Source organism: Helianthus annuus, chromosome 16, assembly GCF_002127325.2.
Source record: "Helianthus annuus cultivar XRQ/B chromosome 16, HanXRQr2.0-SUNRISE, whole genome shotgun sequence".
Taxonomy (NCBI): Eukaryota; Viridiplantae; Streptophyta; class Magnoliopsida; order Asterales; family Asteraceae; genus Helianthus; species Helianthus annuus.
Window position 1 is genome coordinate 170,513,094 of NC_035448.2, and position 7,450 is coordinate 170,520,543.

General features: G+C 34.6%; 1 long non-coding RNA gene across 5 annotated transcripts; it reads right to left on the bottom strand.

Moving 5' to 3' along the window:
• Nucleotides 1-582: 582 nt before the first annotated feature.
• Nucleotides 583-4,576, bottom strand: LOC110916801. 5 transcript variants are annotated; one of them, XR_002580040.2, is made up of 8 exons: nucleotides 4,347-4,576; nucleotides 3,775-4,254; nucleotides 2,846-2,928; nucleotides 2,647-2,733; nucleotides 2,110-2,284; nucleotides 1,279-1,942; nucleotides 935-1,026; nucleotides 636-840 (listed from the first exon to the last, which is right to left on the bottom strand). It is a non-coding gene; the product is annotated as an uncharacterized LOC110916801 (long non-coding RNA). The 5 variants fall into 5 exon arrangements; XR_002580039.2 differs by having other exon boundaries at nucleotides 1,130-1,942; XR_004882967.1 differs by having other exon boundaries at nucleotides 1,823-1,942; nucleotides 4,347-4,573.
• Between the last annotated feature and the right edge of the window lie 2,874 nt (nucleotides 4,577-7,450).

The window sequence follows — 7,450 nt, forward strand, 5'->3', positions numbered from 1 at the left end:
AAAGATAGGGATTATAGGTGTTATTTTGCAAAACCACAGAGACTCTCCGTGCATTTTACTCAATAAGTTATTACTTTAGTTTAGTTAACTAATTTTATAGGATTACAAAAAAAAACAAATAAAATATATAAATTTAGTTATATGCCCTTATAATAACAATAAATACAAATATCAATATGCATTTTTATTGTTTTAAACTTATTCTTTCTATTATTATAAAACATTTGATTCTCATTTAAACCCTTTACTACATACATATATGTATACTAGTGGGAATGCCCGCGCGTTGCGGCGGGTGTCCCGACTAATATCACAAGAAATTATACAGCGTTACTAAAACTCGCATCTTGTTTTCGACATATGCCCCAACCACCTTAAGTCGTTTCAAGATCGAGCCAACTTCTTAGAGCCGGTTGAAGCAACTGATTTGTTTCGATTCGACATAGTTTATAGACACCTATAATAGAAATCACTTTGATTCGACATGCTTTATGTCTTTATGAACACCCTTAATACAAGATACTGCGATTAACAAAATTAATCTATTAATTATACAAAGATTTTTGTAATCACATTTAAATCTCTTAATAAGGTGGTGGTCAATTGGCAAAGTTAAAGCGTTTAAACACAAAGGGTTAGGAAGGGGAGCTCTTGGGTTCAAATCACAGAGATTAAATTTTTAACAATAAAAATAGTCGTTCAAAAAAAAATTAACAATAGAGATGAGATATAAACAATGTTAGAAAAATCATGTAAAACCACGGTTTCCACTACCGCCTCAAGCCAATGCTGCAAAGCAAGCTTCTGGGGCTAACAATTCTTTAATAACCCTTTCCCAACCTGCAAAAATCAATAACGATGTCTTAGATCGATGTTTAATAACTCTTTGTTTGTATAATTGTATCCAATCGTATACTTTTGGTTTTGAATATACCTTGGTAGCTCTTGTTTTTGCTCTGGCCGAACGCGATACAGCGGATTCATGTTTATGAATATGGAAAAATGATATAGAACTTCTATTCAGTTCTGCAGAATCCAACAATCACAAAAACACTGCATTAGCAAAATAAGAGACCCCCAGACAAGTGTTTACTAACCAGCTTTGGTTAACTAAAACTGCACAATCTACCAGGTTTCTTCGCGTCCCAAAAGCTTTTATAAACGTTTTGGTTTTGCAACTTTGCGGCAACCTCATGTTTCGGGTCCGACCAGCCCAACCCATCTACTTTACCACCTCTAGAAAAGATAACGCTAGTAAGGTGCTTGAATGTTGCAAACCTCGATATTTCTAGCTGATTTACTTGCAGCTGCAGTTGACGCCATTTAACTAAGCACTTGACAGTAGAACGAATTGACAATCTAAATCTTCAAAACCAACAAGTTGTTTCATCAAATGAACCAAGACCTCACTAATTTCTCGATTTTGAGGGTGCGATTTCTCTCTAATTAGAAACTCATAAACGCGTCCATTACTCTCAACCGAACTGCAACCAGGCGTCTTATCTATCCTCATAATTTCTCGATTTTGAGGGTGCAACCCTCACTCAAAACTTTAGATATGGGCTAGTTTGGAGTTCTAAAAAATTAACCAATCAAATGTTTTTTTTAATTCTAAACCCACTTAACCCACTGTTTCATTTTACCCCATTTTCAGGCGATAATGACATGGACGCCACATGTTGGAAAAGACAATATTTCAACAAAGATACTTCATTAAACATATGATGGATTATACAAAATTATGTTTTTATGAATTCCTTATATTGTGTTATAAGGATGTAAAATAGTTTGTAGAAGACAACATTATAAAGATAAACTTAACTCTATACCATATCCACGTCTCTAAATTCTGAGTAGTCTAATACACCTTTAATCATCGATGAGGCTTTTTCCGCTTAGGCCGGTGCTAACTTCTTTCTTGCAACCAAACCTCAGACATTTGCTAAACCAAAAAGTGTCATTAGTGTAAGTGCCATATAAATAGAAAGGGTATAAAGGGTAAAAGCTAACTAATATCAACCAGTTTACAAATACAAAGGATAAAAGTTTCCACCTCAAAGTTAAATGAACAACTACATGATTGATTAAAAAAATACAAGTATTTATTACCTTCTACAGTTTTTAGTCCCTTTTGAAGATACTCAGAGTTGACTTCCTTGTGAACAACGTTTATATTACCAAGAATCAGAGCTGTAGCTATTCCGGATCCCATTAAACCTCCACCAATAACAGCAACTTTGTTGACAACCCGTGGGTTTAGTCCAACATCAGTAACTTTAGGTACCTTTTCATAGACAAAAATAAAGTCAAGATTTTGTAAAAAAAAATCAACTATTTTGAAGAAAAAAGAAGTAAAATGCCATTTTCGTCCCTGAGGTTTCGTCTCTGAGGTGCCATTTCATTTTCATCGGAAAAGTTTGAAAACTTGCCATTTCCATCCCTAAGGGCCAAATTTCGAGGGACGAAAGTCACGATAAACTGCCAAACTCAAGGATGAAAATGGCAATAAAACGCAAACCCGAAGGACTCAAATGCACAAAAAAGACATTTTGGATGGAACAAGCAAAAATGACTAAACCTTAGGGACGAATTTGGCATGTTACTTAAATAGGAAATATGTTCTAAAGTTTGGAACGATAATTGCACCTTTGAGATTGCACATTGTGCAAAGAATATATGAACAAGACCTTTGGATGTGCCCGAAAGAACAAGCTCATTGAACACCTTCACCTCCTGTAGGAACAAAACATTAGATCTTTAATTTATACAACACTTAACAAAAGAGAGTTTTAGCCCCTCCATAGCACAAATGCGATTTCAATATCGTTAAGACGAAAAGACAAACCTTGGAGCTAGAGGGATTCAGGAGGGATCAAATGTTCCAAGAAGCCTGCAGTTCTTTGTGAGACTTCTGTCACCTTCATATACCTGTTACAAAATAAAAAATATGATAATTATTTGATAGTTAGTTGATATTAAATGTATCATGCAAGGGTAGTATGGTGATTTTGTATAGAGCTTGTTAGAGATATTTTGAATATATTTCTTTTCCACCAGCCAGGGTTCTATATTGTACACATATGCTATGAGATTTATATTAGATTTTTACATACCTCATTAAACCCTAATAATAATAAATTAAAGAAATATATAAAATGAGATTAAATTGAGCTCCAATTCAGTTTGTTTTAAAGAAGAGCCAGGTGCCTGGAGGCGATTAAGTCCCAAAAGTAAAGGTGTAAGGCGCTACTCTATGTACAGCTAACAGTTGTATTTATCTCGTCCTTTTACATATCAGCAGCCTCTACAGACCCTAACTTTCAAGTTTAACCAACTTTGACCCATACATACATGGAGCACTGCCTCAAGGTCCAGATGTGGTTTCACAATCCTCCCCGACGCGCTTTTAAAACCAAGCAATTTGGTATAAAATGCTCAAATTTCATGATGACAGGGTCGCTGCTGCTATATGTTGTTACTTGAACTAAGATTGTCGATCGCTGCTTATCTTCCAAATACCATGTCTACCCCACAAACATAAGACTCATTTCCCACAGCAGGTAAATATATTAATGGTTGCCTAACCCAGCCCACCGGCCCTTTTGGACCAGTATCAAGAAAGTTTTCCATTTTGACCCCGATTCATGTGACCTGTTACCCAGCCCGGCTGACCTGACTCAGATTAAAAAGATTACCAGTTTTAACCCAAACCCATTTGGCTAGTTATACAGCCTACCCAGCCCGCCCAATGTTCCACCCATAGAAGAGACATACCTTCTTTGCATGAAACCACACCTGGTATACCATCAGCCTTTTTCAACTTCGTTTCAACATCTTTGTTCTGATCAGTCGGTTCCAAAAGAAGACACATCTTGGGTGGTGACATTAGCATACACCAATTTGGTGCTTTCACCACATTTCTTTAATTTGCCATTTTACAAGAGGGCCTAATTCCAAAAAGCTCAGAATGTTTCAAAACCAGAAGGTAGACGGGTCAGTAACTCCCGACCCACCACAAACAGCATCCATGGGTTGTTTTTTAGTGCCCTTTATCTTGTTGCGCCATACAGAAGAGGGTTCCAACCACAAATAATATTTTAGTGCCGTTTATGTTGTTAACCAAAATAAACTCCAGCAGCAATAAACATTAAACTCTCCACATGTACAAATGAATGTACTTTAACACCTAATTTACTCCGAATAAACGAACAAGCCAACTTCCACGGGATATGTAGAACCCCAAATCTTCACGGCCTAAAAACAGAGGCCTCCTTATAAAGATGATCGATACAGTATTTTCAAGGAATAACTAATGAAATAGATAAATCAAAAACAGAGCGAATTACCATAGCAATCAACTATCAACTGTTGTGGCCGGAGAGCGCTAGGTCTTCTCCCCCCTCTCTGTATTCTTCTCTTCCTCTCCCTCATCCAATTGATTTCATCTATAATTGCTTCGACCCTTTCATTTGCTATATTCACTCTTGGGTTTGATTGCAAGAAGTCTGTTAGGTTTCTTTGAGGGCTGTTAGGTTTCTTTTGAGGGCAGTAAAGGAAAGGATTTTGGGTGTGTGAGTGTGATGGATAGGTGGAATTACTATTATACCCTCACACTGTCTTAAAACTTCATGCTCATTCCAATTTTACCCTTATAAAATAAGCATTATTTAGTTGTACATATTGCATAAAATAATGGACGCCATGTAAAATTACATGTGTGTACATCACTTCTCCTTTTTATAGTATTATAGATATATCGGAGGGATCATGAGAAAACTAAAAAACTTCATACAAAGTCATATTACACATATGTAATACATATATCCAAAATTAAAAAAAAACACGCCGAGGACCGCAAGGAAAAGTCCTTGCGGTCAACATGGACGGTTTTTATATTACACATATGTGATATATATGATATATTACATATGTGTAATAGTGTGTTTTTTTTTCAAAAACTTTTATTTTTTGGATATAATGCGCATTATATGAAAAATAAAAATTATGAAACAAAATTAAAAAAATGCACTATTACATATGTGTAATATAAAAAACTCGTATGCGGGCCGCAAGGACTTTTCCTTGTGGTACTCGACGTGTTTTTTCAATGTATTACACATATGTAATACAACATCAAAATGGAGTTTTTATTTTTTATTAAAAATGAGTTTTCTTATGATTCTCTCCCTATATATATACACACACATATAGAAGATAGATCATTAGAAACTACTCTTAATGAAAAAAACTTAAATATTTCATCCAAAATTGTATTACACATATGCAATACATGTACCTAAAATTAAAAAAAAAAAACACACAAATTGAGCCTTGCAGTCCGCATGGACTTTTTTATATTACACATGTGTAATATATCATATAACACGTGCGTAATTATATGATATATAACACACGTGCGTTTTTTTTCCAAAATTTCTACTTTTTTATGTAATGCATATCTGCACGTATGAAAAATAAAATACTGAAAAAAATATATACACGCCACTAGACGTGTGTAATATAAAAAGATGCCCATGATGACCGCAAGGGCTTTTCCATGCGGTCTTCGACGTGTTTTTCTAATTCTGGATACATGTATTGCATATGTGTAATACTTCGATTGGAGTTTTTAAGTTTTCTCATTAAGAGTAGTTTTCTCATAATCTCTCCTCTCTCTCACATTATAGACCACCCGTAGTCGCCGTTATCTAGCGTTTTCTCCCCCCAAACACGCCCGAAAACGCCAAACCCCCCACCCCTGCCGGCGTGTTTCGGCATTTTTTTGCAAAAAATGAGTTGAGGCGTTTTATATTTCACGTCGGAGAAGAAATGGGTTGACCAATGAGAGTTATCTCCTTTTCCTTTGGCCAATCAATTTTTTTCATGTTTTTTAATTTATTTAATTTTTACACCACTATTAACATAATGTCCACATCCCACTATACCCATTTTAGAAAAACGTCCCATTGCTGACTGGGCTGCCACATGACACCCAACGCCTACGTATGGTCTTACCGACAAACAAATCACCATTCTTTTTTATTTGTTCTACTTGAATTAATACCAACAAACGTGTCAACAAATTTAGGGTAAGTACTACATTACTTAAGTATCAAAGTATAACTCACATATACATTAGGTGTAAGATTTACTTACCTTTGCTTGTAGCATTACCAAAACTAGAGGTACTCCACCAACCCATTGGCTTCCAAGCTTCATGATATACATACAACTTTTAGCTAACATACTTTATGACCATGTCATTGAAATCACCACGTGTATTGTAAAAACTCAATTATACCAGCATGATCATTACATCATAAATATGCAAAACTCCACACAAGTAACTATCAAATTTCCATTCATTGGACTATTGGGTAAGACTCATTAGCCACATAGTATTGAATCAATCAATTTTAAAGATTTCTTCATTGTGGCGTTTCATCAAACACCTCATCTGTATAACAAACCTTAGAACACATAGTTTATCATTTGTAAATCTAAATCATACCAACTAGTCTAATCTTGTCATAATAGACTCAGTTCAACTAGATACACATGAAATTGATTATGTGTGTTAGTTTTAGTTAAAACCCCCCAAGTTTTACCTCAATCCCTAATGTATAATTTTCTACTGTTTTTGTAAACCCAACGTTTGAGAGCATGGACACCAAGTTAACATAAGAGAAAACTACTACATGCTCATACACCATCTCTAAATCATAAGAAAAAAAAAACTTGGATTGTGGATTAGACAAGACTTGAAACATCCCTAACATACATTCAAATGATTAGCTTCAACAATAAAGGTTCGGATATTTTATGATTATCTAATTACTAAAACAACAATTAACCCACTATAACAACAATTTCCATATTACATTAGGATTTCAACAGAAACCATTTCCACATATAAATCCCAGGGTTCTAAGAGGAAGAAATACTTACCATTGAATTTTCTTTTCTTCCATTTGAATTCCTTATCAATTATTCTTATAACTACAATAAAAATCACAACTTTTTCTCTCTTTTTTCAATTAAATTAATAACTTTTCTGCATTTATCGTTACCTTTTCTTTCCCTTTCACTCACAACCAGATTCAAAAATATTAAAAAATTTATAGGGGTGAACAATGTTTTCTGTATATTTCCAGATGAACAGTATCATGTTCTCTCTCATACGCAAGTATGAGCTCATGCGTGCGTATGAGCACATCCTCATATGCATGTATGACTCAATCGTGCGTATGAGTATTTTCCTTTAACAATCTAACACTCAAACCTATACAATATTCAACACAAACTATATCTAAGCTATTTGCACAGTGGCGGACATACATAATATGCACTAACACACATCCCTTCCACCATTTTTACTCTTTAATTACACTAAAAACAATTATATTTTCTCTCTCATTTCAATTAAATAATACTTTTTTACCTTTATCTT